Here is a 25227-nt window from a genome sequence, read left to right on the forward strand (position 1 = left end):
TCAGAGCTGGTCATGGGTGCACCTCAGCCATGCTCAAGGTCCTAAACGTTATCATAACCGCCATCGATAAGAAACATTACTGTGCAGCCATATTCATCGACCTGGCTAAGGCTTTCGACTGCGTCAATCACAACATTGTTATTGGCAGACTCAACAGCCTTGGTTTCTCAAATGATTGCCTCGCTTGGTTCACCAGCTACTTCTCCGATAGAGTTCAGTATGTCAAATCGGAAGGCCTGTTGTCCGGACCTCTGGCAGTCTCTATGGGGGTGCCACAGGGTTCAATTCTCGGGCCAACTCTCTTCTCTGTATACATCAATGATGTCGCTCTCGCTGCTGGTGATTCTTTGATCCACCTCTACGCAGACGACACCATTCTGTATACCTCTGGCCCTTCGTTGGACCCTGTGTTAACTAACCTCCAGAGCTTCAATGCCATACAACTCTCCTTCCGTGGCCTCCAACTGGTCTTAAATGCAAGTAAAACTAAATGCATGCTATTCAACCGATCGCTGTCCGCACCTGCCCGCCCGTCCAGCATCACTACTCTGGACGGTTCTGACTTAGAATATGTTGACAACTACAAATACCTAGGTGTCTGGTTAGACTGTAAACTCTCCTTCCAGACTCACATTAAACATCTCCAATCCAAAATGAAATCTAGAATTGGCTCCCTATTTCACAACAAAGCATCCTTCACTCATGCTGCCAAACATACCCTCGTAAAATTTACCATCCTACCGATCTTCGACTTTGACGATGTCATTTACAAAATAGCCTCCAACACTCTACTCAACAAATTGGATGTAGTCTATCACAGTGACATCCGTTTTGTCACCAAAGCCCCATATACTACCCAGCACTGTGACCTGTATGATCTTGTTGGCTGGCCCTCGCTTCATACTGGTTGGCAAACCCACTGGCTACAGGTTATCTACAAGCCTCTGCTAGGTAAAGCCCCGCCTTATCTCAGCTCACTGGTCACCATAGCAGCATCCACTCTTAGCACGCGCTCCAGCAGGTATATCTCACTGGTCACCCCCAAAGCCAATTCCTCCTTTGGCCGCCTTTCCTTCCAGTTCTCTGCTGCCAATGACTGGAACGAACTGCAAAAATCACTGAAGCTGGAGACTCATATCTTCCTCACTAGCTTTAAGCACCAGTTGTCAGAGCAGCTCACAGATCACTAGACCTGTACATAGCTCATGGGTAAATTATAATTAATAAATTATTATTTATTTATCTTGCTCCTTTGCACCCCAGTATCTTATGTTCTCTCTACAGTATGTGTGTGTTCTCTCTACAGTATGTGTTCTCTCTACAGTATGAGTGTTCTCTCTACAGTATGTACAGTATGTTTTCTCTCTACAGTATGTACAGTATGTGTTCTCTCTACAGTGTGTACAGTATGTGTTCTCTCTACAGTATGTGTGTGTTCTCTCTACAGCATGTGTTCTCTCTACAGTATGTACAGTATGTGTTCTCTCTACAGTGTGTACAGTATGTGTTCTCTCTACATTGTGTACAGTATGTGTTCTCTCTACAGTATGTGTGTGTTCTCTCTACAGTATGTGTTCTCTCTACAGTGTGTACAGTATGTGTTCTCTCTACAGTATGTGTTCTCTCTACAGTACGTGTGAGTTCTCTCTACAGTATGTGTTCTCTCTACAGTATGTACAGTATGTGTTCTCTCTACAGTATGTACAGTATGTGTTCTCTCTACAGTACATGTGTGTTCTCTCTACAGTATGTGTTCTCTCTACAGTACGTGTGAGTTCTCTCTACAGTATGTACAGTGTGTTCTCTACAGTATGTACAGTATGCGTTCTCTCTACAGTATGTACAGTATGTGTTCTCTCTACAGTATATGTTCTCTCTACAGTATGTACAGTATGTGTTCTCTCTACAGTATGTGTTCCCTCTACAGTATGTACAGTATGTGTTCTCTCGACAGTATGTGTTCTCTCTACAGTATGAGTTCTCTCTACAGTATGAGTGTTCTCTCTACAGTATGTGTTCTCTCTACAGTATATGTTCTCTACAGTATGTACAGTATGTGTTCTCTCTACAGTATGTGTTCTCTCTACAGTATGAGTTCTCTCTACAGTATGTGTTCTCTCTACAGTATGTGTTCTCTCTACAGTATGTACAGTATGTGTTCTCTCTACAGTATGTGTTCTCGACAGTATGTGTTCTCTCTACAGTATGTGTTCTCTCTACAGTATATGTTCTCTACAGTATGTACAGTATGTGTTCTCTCTACAGTATGTGTTCTCTCTACAGTATGTGTTCTCTCTACAGTATGTGTTCTCTCTACAGTATGTACAGTATGTGTTCTCTCTACAGTACAGTACGTGTGCCTGACTGCACCATGCCCCCATTTGCATTTAAATAGAGACTGAGTGACTGCTACAGTGGCTCTACCCTACACGCTCAATATACTCCTTCTTTCACTCTGCCTCTATTGCTTCCATTCCCAACTCCATATTCAATTGCATTCAATCCAATTCAATAAGCTCTGCTGATATGATAAGCCAGTAGGTCACATTGCCAATGCCAAGACACAGTAGAGACACAAAGGGGAATATTTATGTTACACATAATCATCATAATAAACAGCAAAATATCAGTCTCTCTTTCACTCTATCATTCTATCGCTCTTCCCTCCTCCTCCCCACCTCTCTCTCTCACTCAATATCATTCTATCGCTCTTCCCTCCTCCTCCCCACCTCTCTCTCTCTCTCATCCCTTCTTCTGTCTATCTCTGTCTCTGATGGCAAAGTGGCAACCCATCGCTCTCTCTTTCTCTCTCACTCCATCTTTTATTCTCTATTTCTCTCTCTCTCTCTCTCGGTGTCTCTTCAGTTTGCAGTGTTTTTGCTGGGACATTGCCGGAGGGATCAAGCTGGTTAACTTGCCTTGCGGTGTTGACAGTCTTCCTTTAAATGAAACGGTTTGGGACGGACCCTCTAGTCTTTGTCTAGAGTCTGTGTGTGTGTGTGTCTCTCTGTGCCTGCGTTCATGTGTATCTCTGTCTGTCTGTCTGCACTGTGAGAGTGTGTGGTCTGCTCACTCTGAAGAGAGTTAGTGCCAACGTGTGTGTGTGTTTTCGCTGATCGATGGAGTAATCCCGTTAACGTTCCCGTCAGTCCAGGGGAACAACTGATTACAGGCTTAACCGGGACAGATGCGGTAACGACCCTGATCCTCTAAACTCCACTGCAATGCCAGAGGAGACCACACACACCATCAGCAAACTGTGATTATAGAGACATTCAGGAACAATAGTTCACTGTCCCCACCTCCCAGTCCTATGAAGGGGAATGAAAATAGTTCACTGTCCCCACCCCCCAGTCCTATGAAGGGGAATGAAAATAGTTCACTGTCCCCACCTCCCAGTCCTATGAAGGGGAATGGAAATAGTTCACTGTCCCCACCTCCCAGTCCTATGAAGGGGAATGGAAATAGTTCACTGTCCCCACCTCCCAGTCCTATGAAGGGGAATGAAAATCGTTCACTGTCCCCACCTCCCAGTCCTATGAAGGTGAATGAAAATAGTTCACTGTCCCCACCTCCCTGTCCTATGAAGGGGAATGAAAATCGTTCACTGTCCCCACCTCCCAGTCCTATGAAGGGGAATGAAAATCGTTCACTGTCCCCACCTTCCAGTCCTATGAAGGGGAATGAAAATAGTTCACTGTCCCCACCTCCCAGTCCTATGAAGGGGAATGGAAATAGTGGTTATACAATAACTATATTCAGACACTGTTGAAGGACTTTATAATAAAATAAACATGTTACAGAACGGAAGCCTTGACTATGCCACACCAGTAAGACTTTCATGCCAAAACATGTTGCTTTACGACCATAACGACTCAAACAGATACGTACTGTGAACTGGTGGAACTGACCACTGGTTAATCACTGGACCTTAACAAGGACCTTCCCTCATTTAGGATCCTGTCACAAAGGGATGCCTTCTCTGACCAATGGTAGAGCTAGGTTGACAGGCCGGCTCTTTTGAGCAGATAAAAGGAGGGAGGGAGAAACTTTAGCCGAATCACTGTCTGTGCTCACAATACCGTTCTAGTTTTAATGATGAGAGAACAAGACCAACTCTTCCTCGTTTATCCATCTCTCGCTGTCCCTCTATATATTTCTCTCCAGTTCCCACTGTGTATGCAGTTTTATCTCTTCTTTCTTCTCTCTTTCTGACTGTTTCTACTTATCCTCTCTCCCTCCCCTTCCCCTCCTACTGTCCCCTCTCTACCTACCTCTCTTTCCATCCATCCATCCATCCCTACCCTTCCCTATTCTACCCCTCCCTCCTACTGTCCCCTCTCTACCTACCTCTCTTTCCATCCATCCATCCATCCCTACCCTTCCCTATTCTACCCCTCCCTCCTATCTATGTATCAAAGTGAAAGACTAATTGCCTGGTGAGAGAGCTCGGCCCCCTGGTGTGATTTGCTCTGATGGACCTAACAACCAAAAGTGTTCACTTTGCGGTTGAAAATGAGGCTAAAGGGCCTAAAAGCTCTTATTCCCCTCCATCGACCGCAACCACGTTCAGACATCGTGACCGTGTCTCTATTGGTTTGTGTCCGTGTTTGTACGCGCTCGCTTGTGTACACGTTTTTGTGTGAGTGTATGTGCGTCCTCCAGTCTGTCAATATAACCCAATCAGAACTCCCCAGACAACTCTACAAGTCACGACCCCAAGCCATCGACAAGACCTTTTGATCTTTTCCAGTTCAATGGACTCTGGATTGGTTGAGCTCAAGGACATTGCCGTGGCTCCATTGGATCAAAGCATGTCTGGTGAACTCCAGTCACTGTCACTAAGGATCTAAGACAGACTGAATTCTAAATGGCACCCTATTCCCTATGTAGTGCAATACTTTTGACCAGAGCCCTATGGGCCTGGTCAAAAGTAGTACACTATTTAAGGAATAGGGTCCCATTTGGGAAGCAGACAGACTGACTGAAAACCCACAGTGATGTTGATCCCCATCATCAGTTGTGGGTCTAAATCGTCTGGTGTCAGTAGTAAGATGAAAAGGATGGGAACAGGAAGGGATGGTGACTGTATAGGCCTAGCCTGGTCCAACCGGACTAAACATTATGCTCCCTGTTGTTTCGTAGTATTCAGTCTAGTTTAACCAGGATAGCATTGCCCATGACAGCCTAGTTAAGTTTGCATGAGCAGGCATTGACGTTGTGGTGTGTATCGGGTGGTTGTGTTGTTTCTGTTGGTTTGTGTTTATAAATAAAAAGGAAGAGACTATGTCCCCATAGAACACAGAGACCCTAGCCTTCACTTAAAGCAACAGTCTGCGATTCGGCCTCAGCTGTGTACCAAAACAAGTACCGGGACCTTGTTTTTGTTGTTTTTTCAAATCGCAGACTGTAGCTTTAATCAATGTAGCGTAGTGTGAGCAGGTTGAATACACTGTTTCTATTACTGTACCTTCAACAAGTCATGTCTACTGTATAATAATGTGCGGTTCTGGTGTGTGTGTGTGCGTGTGTATATATGTGTGTGTGTGTCTCACTTTTACCACTCTCAATAGATCTAACAAACAATACCACATTGTTTTCCACAGTCTGTTGACACTGGTTTATCACAATGGTTTGTCTTTTATCAAAGACAGTTAGTCCTCCTTTATCTTCCTCTCCTTCCCCCCTCTCCCTATCTCCCACCCACCTCTCCCTGTCGTTGGCTTCGTAGGAATTACAGGTTTTCCTAAAGGCCCTTCTGTTGTCTATCCTGATTGCAATTGATTTGGCTAGCATATCTATTGCCACGAGACTGTTGCAGTGCAGGCTCTAGTCCACACACACACACACACACACACAGTCGCAATGGTCATCACTATCACCGTGGAGACCAAGCCTCTGCCCCCGCTCTCTCTTCCTGATCCATTTTTAACCAGCGCCTCTCCTCCTCATCGCCGGGGACAACTAGAGGGAAACCAGAGACCACTGCTTGCCTGCCAACCACTGTACAGTAAAGAAAAAAGGCACTGCTGTGGCTGAGATGGGTGGGCTTTACGTCCTCAAACTGATCATCAATCTATACAGTGTATGTGTTTTTCAGGATGTACGTTTATAATGATTCAATGTCTCTTTGTTGTAGAACAATAACGAACAGATCTAAAAATCAACAATATATGGATTCAATGCAGAGGAAATAGTCTATTCCAGGGGACCAATGGGGAAGCTTGTTTTGTTCACCGGCAGCCTGAAGAGCCAATAGGAGTTTTATTAAACTACCTTCGCCATGGATACATCTCCATTAATAGATAGTGTTAAATGGGACTGGGAGCATTGGCTCAGTGTGTGTGTGTTCCGGTTGTGTCTGAGAGACAGAAATAGTGCCAAATGGAGGAAAAACAAGACAAATGCTGGAGGAAACACACACACACACACACCTCATGAATACATGGGCAGGCTGAGTAGATATAATAACCAATAAGAAGCTGGTCTGAAAGGAGGAGAGGAAACAGACTGATATTTTTCTGGGTTATCGTTTACATTGGGTACTTCAAAGCCTCTGATGAAACCGATAGGATTTGACACAGCCAAGAAGAGTCTGTGTGTATCCCAAATGGCACCCTATTTCCTTTGTAGTACACTTCTTTTGCACAATATATGGGATAGGTTGCCATTTGGGACGGAGACTCTCTATAGGTCTCAGTGAACCGATCACTACACAGTTGTAATGCTGTTACTATTTCTCTATTGGTCTCAGTGAACCAATCACTACACAGTTGTAATGCTGTTACTATTTCTCTATAGGTCTCAGTGAACCAATCACTACACAGTTGTAATGCTGTTACTATTTCTCTATTGGTCTCAGTGAACCAATCACTACACAGTTGTAATGCTGTTACTATTTCTCTATATGTCTCAGTGAACCAATCACTACACAGTTGTAATGCTGTTACTATTTCTCTATATGTCTCAGTGAACCAATCACTACACAGTTGTACTGCTGTTACTATTTCTCTATATGTCTCAGTGAACCAATCACTACACAGTTGTAATGCTGTTACTATTTCTCTATATGTCTCAGTGAACCAATCACTACACAGTTGTACTGCTGTTACTATTTCTCTATATGTCTCAGTGAACCAATCACTACACAGTTGTAATGCTGTTACTATTTCTCTATATGTCTCAGTGAACCAATCACTACACAGTTGTAATGCTGTTACTATTTCTCTATAGGTCTCAGTGAACCAATCACTACACAGTTGTAATGCTGTTACTATTTCTCTATATGTCTCAGTGAACCAATCACTACACAGTTGTACTGCTGTTACTATTTCTCTATATGTCTCAGTGAACCAATCACTACACAGTTGTAATGCTGTTACTATTTCTCTATATGTCTCAGTGAACCAATCACTACACAGTTGTAATGCTGTTACTATTTCTCTATAGGTCTCAGTGAACCAATCACTACACAGTTGTAATGCTGTTACTATTTCTCTATAGGTCTCAGTGAACCAATCACTACACAGTTGTAATGCTGTTACTATTTCTCTATTGGTCTCAGTGAACCAATCACTACACAGTTGTAATGCTGTTACTATTTCTCTATATGTCTCAGTGAACCAATCACTACACAGTTGTACTGCTGTTACTATTTCTCTATATGTCTCAGTGAACCAATCACTACACAGTTGTAATGCTGTTACTATTTCTCTATATGTCTCAGTGAACCAATCACTACACAGTTGTACTGCTGTTACTATTTCTCTATATGTCTCAGTGAACCAATCACTACACAGTTGTAATGCTGTTACTATTTCTCTATATGTCTCAGTGAACCAATCACTACACAGTTGTAATGCTGTTACTATTTCTCTATAGGTCTCAGTGAACCAATCACTACACAGTTGTAATGCTGTTACTATTTCTCTATAGGTCTCAGTGAACCAATCACTACACAGTTGTAATGCTGTTACTATTTCTCTATTGGTCTCAGTGAACCAATCACTACACAGTTGTAATGCTGTTACTATTCTCTATAGGTCTTAGTGAACCAATCACTACACAGTTGTAATGCTGTTACTATTTCTCTATATGTCTCAGTGAACCAATCACTACACAGTTGTACTGCTGTTACTATTTCTCTTCCTGTGTTCTTCCCCACCAGAGGATGTGTCAGTTCTGGGTTCTGCTGTGATTATATAATGGTAAACACAGCATGTGTGAGGAGTGGAAAGGACAAAAGGGATCTGTTATACACACATACAAACAAGTGCAAACATGCAAGTATACACACACACACACAAATGCATGCACGTACACACACAAGCACACACACAAGCACACACACTAGCCTTGATCTACCAATGACGCTTCAACAGACTGTGAAATTTCTTAAACACATGTTGCTCAACATGTCACCATTGAATACTACTTGGTTGGCTAGAGGGACACAGTTCAGTTGGCTGAGGTGACGTGACAATCACAAAAGACACCCTATTGCTTCCTATAGTGCAGTACTGTTGATCAGAAGAGGCTTTGGTCTAAATGATTGCCCTATAGGGAATAGGGTGTCAAAATAGTGCACTATATAGGGAATAGGGTGTCAAAATAGTGCACTATATAGGGAATAGGGTGTCAAAGCAGGGCCCTATATAGGGAATAGGGTGTCAATGCAGGGCCCTATATAGGGAATAGGGTGTCAAAGTAGTGCACTATATAGGGAATAGGGTGTCAAAGCAGGGCCCTATATAGGGAATAGGGTGTCAAAGTAGAGACCTATATAGGTAGTAGACTGTGGTTTGAGAAGTAATGAATAAGTAGGACTAATGTAGGTAAGTCCATTAACGTTGACTGAAGTGTAAAATGATTTATGGTCGTCAATTAAGCAGAATATTGTATGTGTCACAACCCCTATGTGAGGTGATGATTTGATTGGCCAGGTGGTCAGGTGGGGCAGGGTGAGCAGCATGATGGCTGAGTATGATTGGTCACCTGGCATCATTGTAAAACAAGGGCAGGTGGTAGGATTTGCCTCTACCCCTTCACTCTGTTTGCTCAACAGCTGTTGTGGTAAACATGTCTGCTGTCTTGCTGCAACCTCCCTCCCTCCTCTCACCCCACCCTCTCCCTATTTCGTTTGTTCCGTTTCTCTCCCTCTAATTCCCTCCTCTCACCCCACTCTTTCCCTATTTCGTTCGTTCTGTTTCTCTCTCTAATTCCCTCCTTCTCTCACCCCACTCTCTCCCTATTTCGTTTGTTCTGTTTCTCTCTCTAATTCCCTCCTTCTCTCACCCCACTCTCTCCCTATTTCGTTTGTTCTGTTTCTCTCTCTCTAATTCCCTCCTTCTCTCACCCCACTCTCTCCCCATTTCGTTCATTCCGTTTCTCTCTCTCCAATTCCATCCTTTCTCAATCCCAACCCTTTCTCTCTTCTCTCTGCCACTTTTCTTTCTCCCTTCATCTCCCTCTCATTCATACCGCTCTCTCTCTCCCCTACCGTCACGTTCGTCGTATGAATCGGACCAAGGCGCAGCGTGGTGTGCGTACAATCTTTAATATACTGTATTAAGAATGAACACTGAACAAACCAACCAAAATAACAAAACAACACGTGAAGCTATACAAATGAGTGCTGACAGGCAACTACACACAGACAAGAACCTACGAACACAAAAGAGAAAATGGCTACCTAAATATGATCCCCAATCAGAGACTGATAAACGATAAACAGCTGCCTCTGATTGGGAAACATATCAGGCCACCATAGACATACAAATACCTAGACCAACAAAACCCCTAGACATACAAAACCCCTAGACATACAAAAACCCTAGACAATACAAAAACTAGCGTACCCACCCTCGTCACACCCTGACCTAACCAAAATATAAAGAAAACAGAGATATCCCTCGCTTCATACTAGTCGCCAAACCCACTGGCTCCATGTCATCTACAAGACCCTACTAGGTAAAGTCCCCCCTTATCTCAGCTCGCTGGTCACCATAGCATCACCCACCTGTAGCACGCGCTCCAGCAGGTATATCTCTCTGGTGACCCCCAAAACCAATTCTTTCTTTGGCCGCCTCTCCTTCCAGTTCTCTGCTGCCAATGACTGGAACGAACTACAAAAATCTCTGAAACTGGAAACACTTATCTCCCTCACTAGCTTTAAGCACCATCTGTCAGAGCAGCTCACAAATTACTGCACATAGCCCATCTATAATTTAGCCCAAACAACTACCTCTTTCCCTACTGTATTTATTTTATTTATTTATTTTGCTCCTTTGCACCCCATTATTTTTATTTCTACTTTGCACATTCTTCCACTGCAAATCTACCATTCCAGTGTTTTACTTGCTATATTGTATTTACTTTGCCATCATGGCCTTTTTTTGCCTTTACCTCCCTTATCTCACCTCATTTGCTCACATCGTATATAGACTTGTTTCTACTGTATTATTGACTGTATGTTTGTTTTACTCCATATGTAACTCTGTGTCGTTGTATCTGTCGAACTGCTTTGCTTTATCTTGGCGAGGTCGCAATTGTAAATGAGAACGTGTTCTCAACTTGCCTACCTGGTTAAATAAAGGTGAAAAAAAAACTATGGTCAGAGCGTGACACCTACGCTCCTCTCTACATGGTGAGATTGGTCGCGAATGCGTTACAGATGTAGGGTTAGCCAAGGTAACCAATAGCAGCTGTGCAATAACCCCGTCAACCACCATCACTATACTAACCTACCCATGTAAGCTACCTACCTACCACCCCCATGTAATGGAATAGTTGGGCTGCATTCCATTCCCTCCAGGCCCTAGTGTACAATTCTCTTACAGCATACCTGTACATGTCCTAACTTAGAGAGTGGGAGTACTGGAAAATAATAGAGAGGAACAGAGATTGTAATCATCTAAGTTGATGAGCAAGTACATTAACATCTGTTCTAAATGTGATGAACAGACAGAGACAGAACCAGGGCTGAAGTCCCAACAGGAGATCTGTGAGGTCCATCTACACCAAGCCCCCAGGGCCTGTTACCCAGCCTGCCCTGGGATGTGTGTGTTGGCCTACTGTATATGTCTAGAAATATGTGTCTTCATGTCTAAATGGTTGTGTGTGTATGTATGCGAGTGACTGTGTGTTCCCACTAAACTCAAGCACTATGAACCACTCTACACACACACACACACAATTCTACACTACTTTCACCACCACTGCACAGCCACAGCAATTCCCAGCCCAGGACAGCAGGACTCAGAGCTCTCTTTTATGCAACTGTGTCCAGTACATCTCCAAAACACACACAGATTAAAACAAATACAGAAATAAGGGCAGGTATTTCACACACACAGAATAGTCACTAGTCAGCAGGATTGAATGGCACAGAAGTGTTTCATACGTTCCCATCCCCACTGCACCCCATAGAACACACCATCGCTAGAGAAGAGAGAGAGAGACATACTACAAAAAACGCAGAGAAAGAGGCAGCAGCAAGCACATCAATGGAGAAGCACCACGAATAACACTCCTTCCCTTTCTGTCTCCTCTCTTTCTCTGTACAGTATATCTCCACCCCCTCTCACTCCTTCCCTTTCTGTCTCCTCTCTTTCTCTGTACAGTATATCTCCATCCCCTCTCACTCCTTCCCCTTCTGTCTCCTCTCTTTCTCTGTACAGTATATCTCCATCCCCTCTCACTCCTTCCCCTTCTGTCTCCTCTCTTTCCCTGTACAGTATATCTCCATCCCCTCTCACTCCTTCCCCTTCTGTCTCCTCTCTTTCTCTGTACAGTATATCTCCATCCCCTCTCACTCCTTCCCCTTCTCTGTCTCTCTAATCATTCTTTCCCCTTCTTATTCCCCGTAGACTTACCTTTCTTCTAAAGGGGGTATTCTGTACGAAACGTCTTGGAGAGAGGAACACGCAATTCCAGCAGCTCTTCTCGGCCTTCCCCCAGAGCTGTGTGCTCCCCCTCTGCTTCTCAGAGAGACGGACTAATACATGTAGCTCCTTTTAGCTGTGAGTCACAATCCAGTCCAGCAGTAAATAGCAGAGAAGAGGAGGAGTGTGCCCTCTCTCTCTCCCTCTCTCTCTCTCTCTACGCTTGGTTTCCTATCTCCTCTCTGTAAACTCCCCCTTCTCGCTCTCCTCTTTCTGTTTCCTCCTCTCTCTCTCTATTTCTCCCTCCCTCTCTCTCTCTCTCTCTCGTTCTCCAGATTCCAGAGGTTTCCCACCGTTCTGCCACTCCTCCTTCCTCCTCAGCTGCGGCAGAGAGACCGTCTCTCCCACATCTCTGCCTGAAACCCCCGCTCTACGCTGCTCGCTCTTTCTCTCTCTCCACCTCGTTACTATGGAGACGCGGGGCCCATCCAGAGATGGGCTCATGCACACTGGCTGTCGGTGTAGGTGAGTGAGTGAGTGAGTGAGTGTATGTCCGTGCATACCAGTAATGCAGAGCTCCTGTGTATCCCTGCATATCTCTCTACCACTCTCCAATGAGCTAAGTCACCCATTATAATCCGACACCACACTACAGCCTAGAATAGAATAACATGACGTTAACTCTCTCCCTCCTTCAGGTTCTCTGACTCCGTTGGGGTTTTCCACAGAATATCATCATCATTGTAAAGAGTTACGGAATGTTTGGGTACAGGACCCATATGTTGAAACTTGAATTAAACACACACATGCGCACACAGCGATGGGACTTGACAACAGGTGTGTGTGTGTGTGTGGGTGTGTGTATGCTATAGTGAGTGTGTGTATGTGTGTGTGTGTGTGTGTGTGTTTTTTATTTATTTTTTATTTATTTTACCTTTATTTAACCAGGCAAGTCAGTTAAGAACAAATTCATATTTTCAATGACGGCCTAGGAACAGTGGGTTAACTGCCTGTTCAGGGGCAGAACGACAGATTTGTACCTTGTCAGCTCGGGGATTTGAACTTGCAACCTTCCGGTTACTTGTCCAACGCTCTAACCACTAGGCTACCCTGCTGCCCCGTGTGTGTGTGTGTGTGTGTGTGTGTGTGTGTGTGTGTGTGTGTGTGTGTGTGTGTGTGTGTGTGTGTGTGTGTGTGTGTGTGTGTGTGTGTGTGTGTGTGTGTGTGTGTGTGTGTATGCTATAGTGAGTGTGTGTGTGGGTGTGTGTATGCTATAGTGAGTGTGTGTGTGTGGGTGTGTGTATGCTATAGTGAGTATGTGTGTGTGTGTGTTATAGTGAGTGTGTGTATGCTATAGTGAGTGTGTGTGTGGGTGTGTGTATGCTATAGTGAGTGTGTGTGTGGGTGTGTGTATGCTATAGTGAGTGTGTGTGTGGGTGTGTATGCTATAGTGAGTATGTGTGTGTGTGTGTTATAGTGAGTGTGTGTGTACGTAATACATGAAACCTAAGCCATCTAGCTTGGCTTTGCGTCATCCCATTCCTAACTATAAGTATCATTCATGTGATACTATGTTTAAGGGGTAATGCCTTTCGAAGCCGGTGTTCGGAGGATATATTGGCACAAGTGTTGTAAGGCCTAAGACGAAGTATAGGGCCGGCAAACCGTGCCAATATATCCTCCGAACACCGGCTTCCAGGGTATTATAACTTTATACAACGGGTTACCAACATATTACAATAACGATTGACATATTTTCATAAAAAACATTATTTGGATGAATTGACTCATACTATTTCATCCTTCCACGAGATATAGTCCTGACACAAATCTAGGGTTGCTACCCAAGCCGGCTGGTCGTTCGTTCTATCGGTTCGGTTGCCAGAGACGCGACCCAGTCGTTCAGTCACTTTGTTTTGTATCTATGGACGTGACCCAGTCGTTCGTTCTGAATGTTCCATTGCCATACTGGCTGGCAACGTTCTTATCCCTTGCTTGCTACCTAGCCAACTACGGCTAATTTACAGTCACATCAAAATGTGCAGCCAGAATAACAGAAAAGTAGCTGCATTTGTGTTTGTTTAAGCTGTTTTCTAGAGACATTTACTTGGATACATCCATAACACTGAGCTAATGATGCACGATTTCAGCTGGCATAGAAAATGTGCTCTCTCATCAGGACACTGTTGTTCAGAGGAGAAAGCCAACAACACAGCTAATACAAGCACTTCAAACTGATGCTGGAAAGACAGCATTTAATTTAGTACTAACTGTTTTTAATTGGCATTTCTTTGTGTATATATATATATATATATATATATATATATATATATATATATATATAAAAATGATGCCAGGTGATTTATGATTTCGACTGGCTGAGAAAAGCTGTCTGCCTGTCTGATTCGTCCCGACATGTTAATTTACTATGAGACAGGTGGAGATCGGATTTCAATATTGAAACAATGTAACAAATGTCGGAGAGACAGACAGCAAGGTTTATACAAATCTTGAAAACTAAATGTTAGTCTAAAAGAAATGTGAGATAATGTCTAGATGCTTTTTACAGTGGAGATCAAGTTTATAAATTGCCTGGCTGGGCTGATGAGACAGTGGATTGCACAGTCAGATGGAACAGAGTAAATAGGCATTTTAACATCATAGATTTAGCCGGTGGTAACTTGTGGAATAGACACTGGCTAGAATGCGGTTTTAACCAATCAGCATTCAGAATTAGAAGCACCCGTTGTATAATTTACAGTAGTACAAAACTGTCAGGGTCAGAACATGAAGTTACAGCATCTCCCACTACACCTCCTACTCTATTCTACCATAAAGGGGTGTTGTGAATCCAAAGAGGAATTAACAAGCAACGGTCAGAGAATGTAACATAGTAGCACATGCAGCACTGTACAGTCCTCAGGCAAAACCACCCACACACCAATGAACATCAAGTACTAACTTACCCCTCTATCAAGATAACCTACAAGCAGTACGCATTCAACACACATAAACATGTACACACACGTGCAGTACCCATATGAACCACACGCACTCACGCACGCACACACGCCCTCCTACATATAATCATCCTAACACAAAACATGCATTAAGATTCAATTATTTGCAGCTTAGAAGTGCGTCCAACTGACCAGCAGTGTGTGTGCTGTGGCTAACGAAGGCAGAAACCATCTGGTGGTGTGATGGGAAACAATCTGTGTATTTGGAGAGGTGACAGAGAAGGTGACACACATACACACACACACACACACACACACACACACACACACACACACACACACACACACACACGCACACACACGCACACAGTGCATTTGGACAGGTGACAGAGAAGGTATGAAATGCACAAACAAAGGGACACATCTGATTTAAAATCCTCCATCCTCCATTCACATATATAGTCTCTATGGTAACTACTAGCTGAGGCGTCATGGCAACAGGGCAGAGCTGGGATAAAAAGGCTAAACTATTATTACTGGCTTGATGACTTATTGACCACCCACCATTATTGTGTTCAAGACTGGATATTAGCCAAGCAGAATGGGGAACAGTGTGTGTGTGTGTTTATGGGATGTCTTATTGCCATTTCCCCTTCAAGGAGCATATTATACGATCAGTGAGGAATGCAGAGAGACTTGTCCAGCCCTGTGGGAGTATGACACACACACACACACACTCACACACTCACACACTCACACAAAGAATACGGCACGGAGCACCCTACAGCACTAACCCAAAAACACGCCCTCACATGTAAGGAATGAGCATGAAGCAATACACAGCCACCTATAAACACTCACCTGTTAGCCCAGGTAGACAACACTAGTTATCACTAGTAGTCCCATTTAACAGAAATAACCTCTGCTTTCAACGAGATTTCCCAGCTTTTACTCCCTAACACACACAATCCCGACACACACTCCCCAAACCGTGTTCTCTGTCTGAGACCGTGTTCATTTCATCAACAAAGATTGTGACAAAAATATTCATCAAACACCTATTTTTCAGTGGCAATTGACAAGTCAATAAATTACTACATAGTCCCAGAAAAAAATCTATAACTAAACTAAAATGATTTTCGTTTTAGTTGACTAAAACATAACAAGACAAAATTATCTCTGTAACAAAAATCTAACTACTAAGTGGACTGGACAATAGTTTCTAAGACTGAGAGCTTTTCAATCATTTGTTAAAACTACACCTTGTTCAGTCGTGTTACCTCATTAACTAGCTATAGCTAACAACCTGGGGTGTATTCAGCAGGACGCAATGTTTTGGAACAGTCAGATGGAACAGTCAGATGGAAATATGTTATGTAAAACAAACATGCCTCTCTGACATGTTGAATAAGGGATAACGTCGGCTCTATTCATGGTATTTCTATTTGCAACGTTCAGGAATGTTTTTAAAACTGAACGTGACCCTGGTAACATTACCAATAGCCTGTTACACAAACATTTGGTGAGAAAGGAAAAGGGATAGCAAACAAATTGACTAAGACTAAATCTAACAAACAGTGCCAAAATGAACACTGGTCTGAGAGGGTCAAGAAAACCACTGAGTCTCACATTAAGAGGAAGAGGTCCTGGGGGGAAATAACAGCCTCAACTTCTACCACTTTAACTCTCTAGAAAGCTTTCCAATCATGCTGAATTTCCTAATTACTCCATTCTGCGCTCTCAGCCTTTGCCTCCTCTAGGTGTCTTAATGGAGTGGTGCCACTCTCTGTCTGCCTGACAACAGGGAGGAAGGTGGAAATGAAAGGATGTGGCTCCATCTTGTGTATGGTTATGTTACTGCAGCTGTCTCTCCAACATCAATCATGTCATAGTCATCATAGCAATAATACAAACTCTACATGTCTGTTTCAATCATTCAGCGTTGCATTTAGCAATAAGTGCCTTGCTCAAGGGCACATGGACAAATGTTTAACCTAGTCAGTTCAGGGATTCGAAACAGCGACCTTTCAGTTACTGGCCCAACGCTCTTAACCGCGAGGCTACCTGCCTATTCCACTTGGAATGAGTCTGCATTCTTACCAATCCCATGTCTAGGATGTAAGCAGCTTTAAAAGGAACAAGGGTAAAAGCTAAAAGCCTATCATAAAGCTGAAAACACATCTAAATCAAGTAGATCTCTGTGGGTCAAAAGCTGAATATGATTTGTCTACTGGAATGATTCATGATGGTGTTCAGAAGTTACACAGCCCAATAACAGATTGTGGTGCTACATGAAATCGTCCAATAAGAATGCTCATTTATGTGTTCCATTCAATATGGTTGGACATTTGGGTGCTTCCTCAAATTTCTTCTGTGAGAGAGGCCTAGCGATCTGTTCTGAAGATTGAGCTAGACGTCAATGCTTCTTTGACATTTACAACAAGGAAGCTCTTGCAACCGGTCTATGAAGTTAGTTGTGTGTGTGTGTGTGTGGAGAAGAGGAAGGATTAAGAGGTGTTTCTGTAGCAACACAGTTCAAATCCCACAACAGCAGGCCTGTATATGTACACACACAGACACCTAGTTCTATTTTAAACCTTTCCACAATGGCCCTCCACCTCTCCATTGTCTCCCCTCTCCCCGGTCGCCACAGAATCTGTGGCCCATTGCGATTATGAAGTGATTTACTGGGAAATCAATCGAGAAACAATTTTCCCCATCACTCTCCCTCTGTTATTTACCATCTCTCTCTCTATACTCTCTCTCTCTGTATACACTGCTCAAAAAAATAAAGGGAACACTTAAACAACACAATGTAACTCCAAGTCAATCACACTTCTGTGAAATCAAACTGTCCACTTAGGAAGCAACACCGATTGACAATACATTTCACATGCTGTTGTGCAAATGGTATAGACAACAGGTGGAGCATGTCCAGAGCATGGAGGCGCTACCAGGAGACACACCAAGTAACACCAAGATCAGCAAATCCGCCACTGGCGCCCTGTGCTCTTCACAGATGAAAGCAGGTTCACAGACGACGTGGAGAACGTTCTGCTGCCTGCAACATCCTCCAGCATGACCGGTTTGGCGGTGGGTCAGTCATGGTGTGGGGTGGCTTTTCTTTGGGGGGCCGCACAGCCCTCCATGTGCTCGCCAGAGGTAGCCTGACTGCCATTAGGTACCGAGATGAGATCCTCAGACCCCTGGTGCGGTTGGCCCTGGGTTCCTTCTAATGCAAGACAATGCTAGACCTCATGTGGCTGGAGTGTGTCAGCAGTTCCTGCAAGAGGAAGGCATTGATGCTATGGACTGGCCCGCCCGTTCCCCAGATCTGAATCCAATTGAGCACATCTGGGACAACATGTCTCGCTCTAGTCCAGGTCTGGGAGGAGATCCCTCAGGAGACCATCCTCCACCTCATCAGGAGCATGCCCAGGCGTTGTAGGGAGGTCATACAGGCACGTGGAGGGCACACACACTACTGAGCCTCATTTTGACTTGTTTTAAGGACATTATATCAAAGTTGGATCAGCCTGTAGTGTGGTTTTCCACTTTAATATTGAGTGTGACTCCAAATCCAGACCTCCATGGGTTGATACATTTCATTTCCATTGATAATATTTGTGTGATTTTGTTGTCAGCACATTCAACTATGTAAAGAAAAAAGTATTTAATAAGAATATTTCATTCATTCAGATCTAGGATGTGTTATTTTAGTGTACCCTTAATTTTTTTGAGCAGTGTATATATATATTCTATATATATATATATATATATATATATATATATATATATATATATATATATATATATATATATATATATATATACATACATACATATATATATTCTTGCCAATCCCATGTCTAGGATGTCAGCAGCTTTGAAAGGAACAAGGGTAAAAGCTAAAAGCTAATATATATACAGTGGGGCAAAAAACTATTTAGTTAGCCACCAATTGTGCAAGTTCTCCCACTTAAAAAGATGAGAGGCCTGTAATTTTCATCATAGGTACACTTCAACTATGACAGACAAAATGAGAAAAAAAATCCAGAAAATCACATTGTAGGATTTTTAATGAATTTATTTGCAAATTATGGTGGAAAATAAGTATTTGGTCAATAACAAAAGTTTATCTCAATACTTTGTTATATACCCTTTGTTGGCAATGACAGAGGTCAAATGTTTTCTGTAAGTCTTCACAAGGTTTTCACACACTGTTGCTGGTATTTTGGCCCATTCCTCCATGCAGATCTCCTCTAGAGCAGTGATGTTTTGTGCTGGGCAACACGGACTTTCAACTCTCTCCAAAGATTTTCTATGGGGTTGAGATCTGGAGACTGGCTAGGCCACTCCAGGACCTTGAAATGCTTCTTACGAAGCCACTCCTTCGTTGCCCGGACGGTGTGTTTGGGATCATTGTCATGCTGAAAGACCCAGCCACGTTTCCTCTTCAATGCCTTTGCTGATGGAAGGAGGTTTTCACTCAAAATCTCACGATACATGGCCCCATTCATTATTTCCTTTACACGGATCAGTCGTCCTGGTCCCTTGGCAGAAAAACAGCCCGAAAGCATGATGTTTCCACCCCCATGCTTCACAGTAGGTATGGTGTTCTTTGGATGCAACTCAGCATTCTTTGTCCTCCAAACACGACGAGTTGAGTTTTTACCAAAAAGTTATATTTTGGTTTCATCTGACCATATGACATTCTCCCAATCTTCTTCTGGATCATCCAAATGCTCTCTAGCAAACTTCAGACGGGCCTGGACATGTACTGGCTTAAGCAGGGGGACACGTCTGGCACTGCAGGATTTGAGTCCCTGGCGACGTAGTGTGTTACTGATGGTAGGCTTTGTTACTTTGGTCCCAGCTCTCTGCAGGTCATTCACTAGGTCCCCCCGTGTGGTTCTGGGATTTTTGCTCACCGTTCTTGTGATCATTTTGACGGGGGGAGATCTTGCGTGGAGCCCCAGATCGAGGGAGATTATCAGTGGTCTTGTATGTCTTCCATTTCCTAATAATTGCTCCCACAGTTGATTTCTTCAAACCAAGATGCTGACCTATTGCAGATTCAGTCTTCCCAGCCTGGTGCAGGTCTACAATTTTGTTTCTGGTGTCCTTTGACAGCTCTTTGGTCTTGGCCATAGTGGAGTTTGGAGTGTGACTGTTTGAGGTTGTGGACAGGTGTCTTTTATACTGATAACAAGTTCAAACAGGTGCCATTAATACAGGTAACGAGTGGAGGACAGAGGAGCCTCTTAAAGAGAAGTTACAGGTCTGTGAGAGCCAGAAATCTTGCTTGTTTGTAGGTGACCAAATACTTATTTTCCACCATAATTTGCAAATAAATTAATACAAATTCCTACAATGTGATTTTCTGGATTTTTTCCCCCTCATTTTGTCTGTCACAGTTGAAGTGTACCTATGATGAAAATGACAGGCCTCTCTCATATTTTTAAGTGGGAGAACTTGCACAATTGGTGTCTGACTAAATACCTAAATTTAAGGGGCTTTATTGGCATGGGAAACATATGTTAAGATTACCAAAGCAAGTGGAACAACAAAAATTAACAGTAAACAGTACACACACAGAACCTTTGTGACATTTCAAATGTCATATTATGGCTATGTACAGTGTTGTAACAATGTGCAAATAGTTAATGTACAAAAGGGAAATAAATCAACATAAATATGGGTTGTATTTACAATGGTGCTTGTTCTTCACTGGTTGGCCTTTTCTTGTGGCAACAGGTCACACATGTTGATGCTGTGATGGCACACTGGTATTTCACACATCAGATATGGGAGTTTATCAGAATTGGATTTGTTTTCAAATTCTTTGTGGGTCTGTGTAATCTGAAGGAAATATGTGTCTCTAATATGGTCATACATTTGGCAGCAGGTTTGGAAGTGCAGCTCAGTTTCCACCTCATTTTGTGGACAGTGTGCACATAGCCTGTCTGCTCTTGAGAGCCACGCCTGCCAACGGCGGCCTTTCTCAATAGCAAGGCTATGCTCACTGAGTCTGTACATAGCCAAAGAGTTCCTTAATTTTGGGTCAGTCACAGTGGTCAGGTGGTCAGTGGTCATTCTGCCACTACTCTCTGTTTAGGGCCAAATAGCCTTCTAGTTTGCTCTGTTTTTTGTTTAATTCTTTCCAATGTATCAAGTATTTATCTTTTTGTTTGATCATTTAGTTGGGTGTAATTGTGTTCTCTCTCTCCAGTAGCCAGTGTGAAGAGCATTGATCTCTCCATCACCCCAGAGACAGAGTCCAGCTGCACTTCTCCTATACTCAGTATAGGGCTTCTCTCTGTCCCCAAACACACACACGTCGTTCCCATCCTCTTTCCTGTCCCCAGTGTCAGTGTGACGCAGTGGAAACCCCCTAACCCAAATGTAATGGTACTGTCATTTGTATACAGTAATCAGGCGTAGGAAGAGGGATGCTCTCAATGATTGCTAGTGAGGCACCACACACACGCGCACACACACACACACACACACGCTGGAGTCACACGCTCAAGTCAAATGCTTCTAATGAAGCAATGTGTTTGAATTAATAATAGTGTGAACGGGAGTCCCACATCTGACAGAGATTAACTATTGCACTGAAATTAACTCACAAATGCACACAAACACATGCAGGGGAGTGTACATACACACACACACCATGCACACTCACACACACACACAAACACATGCAGGGGAGTGTACATACACACACACACCATGCACACTCACACACACACACACAAACACATGCAGGGGAGTGTACATACACACACACACACAGATTTTTGTGAATACCTTTGCCGGTATCTTCTCTACCCTCCTGTGGCTCTAACTCAAACTACACCCTCCTCTCAATCCTCCACAGCCATTTCCTCTCCCTCTCCTTAATCTGATTAGTATACTAACATCCACCTCTGTAACACGTTTCACCTCCCCATTTGTTTTCAGATCCGAGAGGAAAGAGGAAAGGAGATGAGGAAAGGAGACTACCTCAGACTACTGAGATGCATTCCACCCCCAGAAGAGCGAGAGTAGACAAGGAAAGCAGGCCTCTGAGAGACTATTGAGGGACCCTGGACAAACAGTGTGGGTGGTTTCCCCGGTGTTGTGAGACATTGCCTCCTAAGTACTTATATAATCTCTCTCTCTCTCCCTCATCCCTTCATACCGCACTGGAGGAGAGAAAATACACCATCCTCCTCTCTTCTCACAGAAACCAGCAGGCACTCGATTTAATCAACTCTGACCACTAAATACAGGTTGTGTGTGTGTGAGAGGGTACAGTACATGTGTGTACCAATTCCCAGAAAGGTCTTACATATAGTAGCATATCTCCACCCTACCCGACACCCTAGACCCACTCCAATTTGCTTACCACCCCAATAGGTCCACAGACGACGCAATCGCAACCACACTGCACACTGCCCTAACCCATCTGGACAAGAGGAATACCTATGTGAGAATGCTGTTCATTGACTACAGCTCAGCATTTAACACCATAGTACCCTCCAAACTCGTCATCAAGCTCGAAACCCTGGGTCTTGACCCCGCCCTGTGCAACTGGGTCCTGGACTTCCTCACGGGCCGACACCCCAGGTGGTGAGGGTAGGTAACAACATCTCAGCTCTGCTGATCCTCAACACTGGGGCCCCAAAAGGGTGCATTCTGAGCCCTCTCCTATACTCCCTGTTTACCCACGACTGCGTGGCCATGCACGCCTCCAACTCAATCATCAAGTTTGCAGACGACACTACAGTGGTAGGTTTGATTACCAACAACGAGACGGCCTACAGGGAGGTGGTGAGGGCCTTCGGAGTGTGGTGTCAGGAAAATAACCTCACACTCAACGTCAACAAAACAAAGGAGATGATCGTGGATTTCAACCTACCAACCCTGTAACCAACCAACCCATCATTCCTGCAAACAACCCACCAACCAACCAACCAACCAATCCACCAACGTTGTAACCAACCAACCAACCCTGTAACCCTGTTACCAACCCACCAACCCTGTAACCAACCTACCAACCCTGTAACCCTGTTACCAACCCACGAGCCCTGTAACCAACCCACCAACCTTGTAACCAACCCACCAACCCTGTAACCAACCCACCAACCCTGTAACCCTGTTACCAACCCACCAGCCCTGTAACCAACCAACCCACCAGCCCTGCAAACAACCCACCAACCAACCCACCAACCTTGTAACCAACCCACCAACCCTGTAACCAACCCACCAACCCTGTAACCAACCCACCAACCCTGTGACCAACCCATCCACCCTGTAACCCACCAACCAACTCACAAACCATGTTACCAACCCACCAACCCTGTTACCAACCAACCCATCATTCCTGCAAACAACCCACCAACCAACCAATCCACCAACGTTGTAACCAACCTACCAACCCTGTTACCAACCCACCAACCCTGTAACCAACCTACCAACCCTGTAACCAACCCACGAGCCCTGTAACCAACCCACCAACCCTGTAACCAACCCACCAACCCTGTAACCAACCCACCAGCCCTGTAACCAACCAACCCACCAGCCCTGCAAACAACCCACCAACCAACCAACCAACCCACCAACCTTGTAACCAACCCACCAAACCTGTAACCAACCCACCAACCCTGTAACCAACCCACCAACCCTGTGACCAACCCATCCACCCTGTAACCCTGTTACCAACCCACCAGCCCTGCAAACAACCCACCAACCAACCAACCCACCAACCTTGTAACCAACCCACCAACCCTGTAACCAACCCACCAACCCTGTAACCAACCCACCAACCCACCAACCCTGTGACCAACCCATCCACCCTGTAACCCATCAACCAACTCACCAACCATGTTACCAACCCACCAACCCTGTTACCAACCCACCAACCCTGTAACCAACCCATCCTCCCTGTAACCCACCAACCCTGTAACCAACCCACCAACCCTGTAACCAACCCATAAACCCTGTAACCAACCCATAAACCCTGTAACCAACCCACTAACCCTGTAACCAACCCTATAACCAAACAACCCACCAGCCCTGCAAACAACCCACCAACCAACCCACCAACCCTGTAACCAACCCACAAAACCTGTAACCAACCAACCCGGTAATCAACACTGTAATCACCCTGTAACCAACCCACCAACCCTGCAAACAACCCAGTAACCAATCCACCAACCCACCAGCCAACCCTGTAACCAACCCACCAACCTTGTATCCAATCAACCCATCAACCCTGCAACCAACCCAGTAACCAATCTACCAACCCACCCTGTAACCAACCCACCAACCAACCCACCCTGTAACCAACCCACCAATCAATCAACCAACCCACCAACCCTGTAACCAATCCACCAAACAGCCAACCCTGTAACCAACCCACCAACCCAGTAACCAACCAACCAACCCACCAACCAACCCACCAACCTTGTATCCAATCAACCCACCAAACCTGCAACCAACCTTCTAACCAACCCATGAACCCTGTAACTAACCAACCCTGCAACCCACCAACCAACCAACCCCCCAACCAACCCTGCAACCCACCAACCAACCAACCCTGCAACCCACCAACCAACCAACCCACCAACCAACCAACCCTGCAACCCACCAACCAACCCTGCAACCCACCAACCCTGCAACCCACCCTGCATCCCACCAACCCTGCAACACACCAACCAGTCAACCCTGCAACCCACCAACCAACCCTGCAACCCACCAACCAACCAACCCTGCAACCCACCAACCAACCAACCAACCCTGCAACCCACCAAAGAACCAACCCTGCAACCCACCAACCAACCAACCCTGCAACCCACCAACCAACCAACCCTGCAACCCTGCAACCCACCAACCAACCAACCCTGCAACCCACCAACCAACCAACCCTGCAACCCACCAAAGCACCAACCCTGCAACCCACCAACCCTGCAACCCACCAACCAACCAACCCTGCAACCCACCAACCAACCAACCTTGCAACCCACCAACCAACCAACCTTGCAACCCACCAACCTTGCAACCCACCAACCCACCAACCCACCAACCAACCCTGCAACCCACCAACCAACCAACTTTGCAACCCACCAACCACTCACTCACTGAAGGGTTTCCCCAACCAACCCTGCAACCCACAACCAAGCTGTGTGTTCCAACGATCCAAAGATGACAAAAATCTGTCAGGGGGACCATGTGACCACCACCTGTGCTCCACGTGTCATCATCTATCTGTTCTGTGTACTAAAGATAGATCCTAATAAACAAACTAGAAAATGAACATTTACTAGCAGAAATGTGTGTGCTTTCTTCTACTGTCTTCTTCAGTCAGTATTTCTATAGTAGCGTATGGGGAATAA

At 44.6% G+C, this 25227-nt stretch overlaps 1 protein-coding gene across 10 annotated transcripts in view; it reads right to left on the reverse strand.

Annotated features, from left to right (window-relative positions):
• Positions 1–25227, reverse strand: part of LOC109883481 (ankyrin repeat and sterile alpha motif domain-containing protein 1B) — a 222995-nt gene that overhangs the window by 38374 nt on the left and 159394 nt on the right. Inside the window, exon 1 of one of the 10 annotated variants that reach the window (XM_031831471.1) lies at positions 11874–12318. The exons of 8 other annotated variants lie outside the window; for them this stretch is intronic. The gene's annotated coding sequence lies outside the window, so the exon portion shown is untranslated. Of the gene's footprint in view, positions 1–11873; positions 12319–25227 lie in introns of those variants that run through there. One more of the 10 variants, XM_031831472.1, reaches the window with a different exon arrangement.

Source organism: Oncorhynchus kisutch, linkage group LG9 (assembly GCF_002021735.2).
Source record: "Oncorhynchus kisutch isolate 150728-3 linkage group LG9, Okis_V2, whole genome shotgun sequence".
Lineage (NCBI taxonomy): Eukaryota > Metazoa > Chordata > Actinopteri > Salmoniformes > Salmonidae > Oncorhynchus > Oncorhynchus kisutch.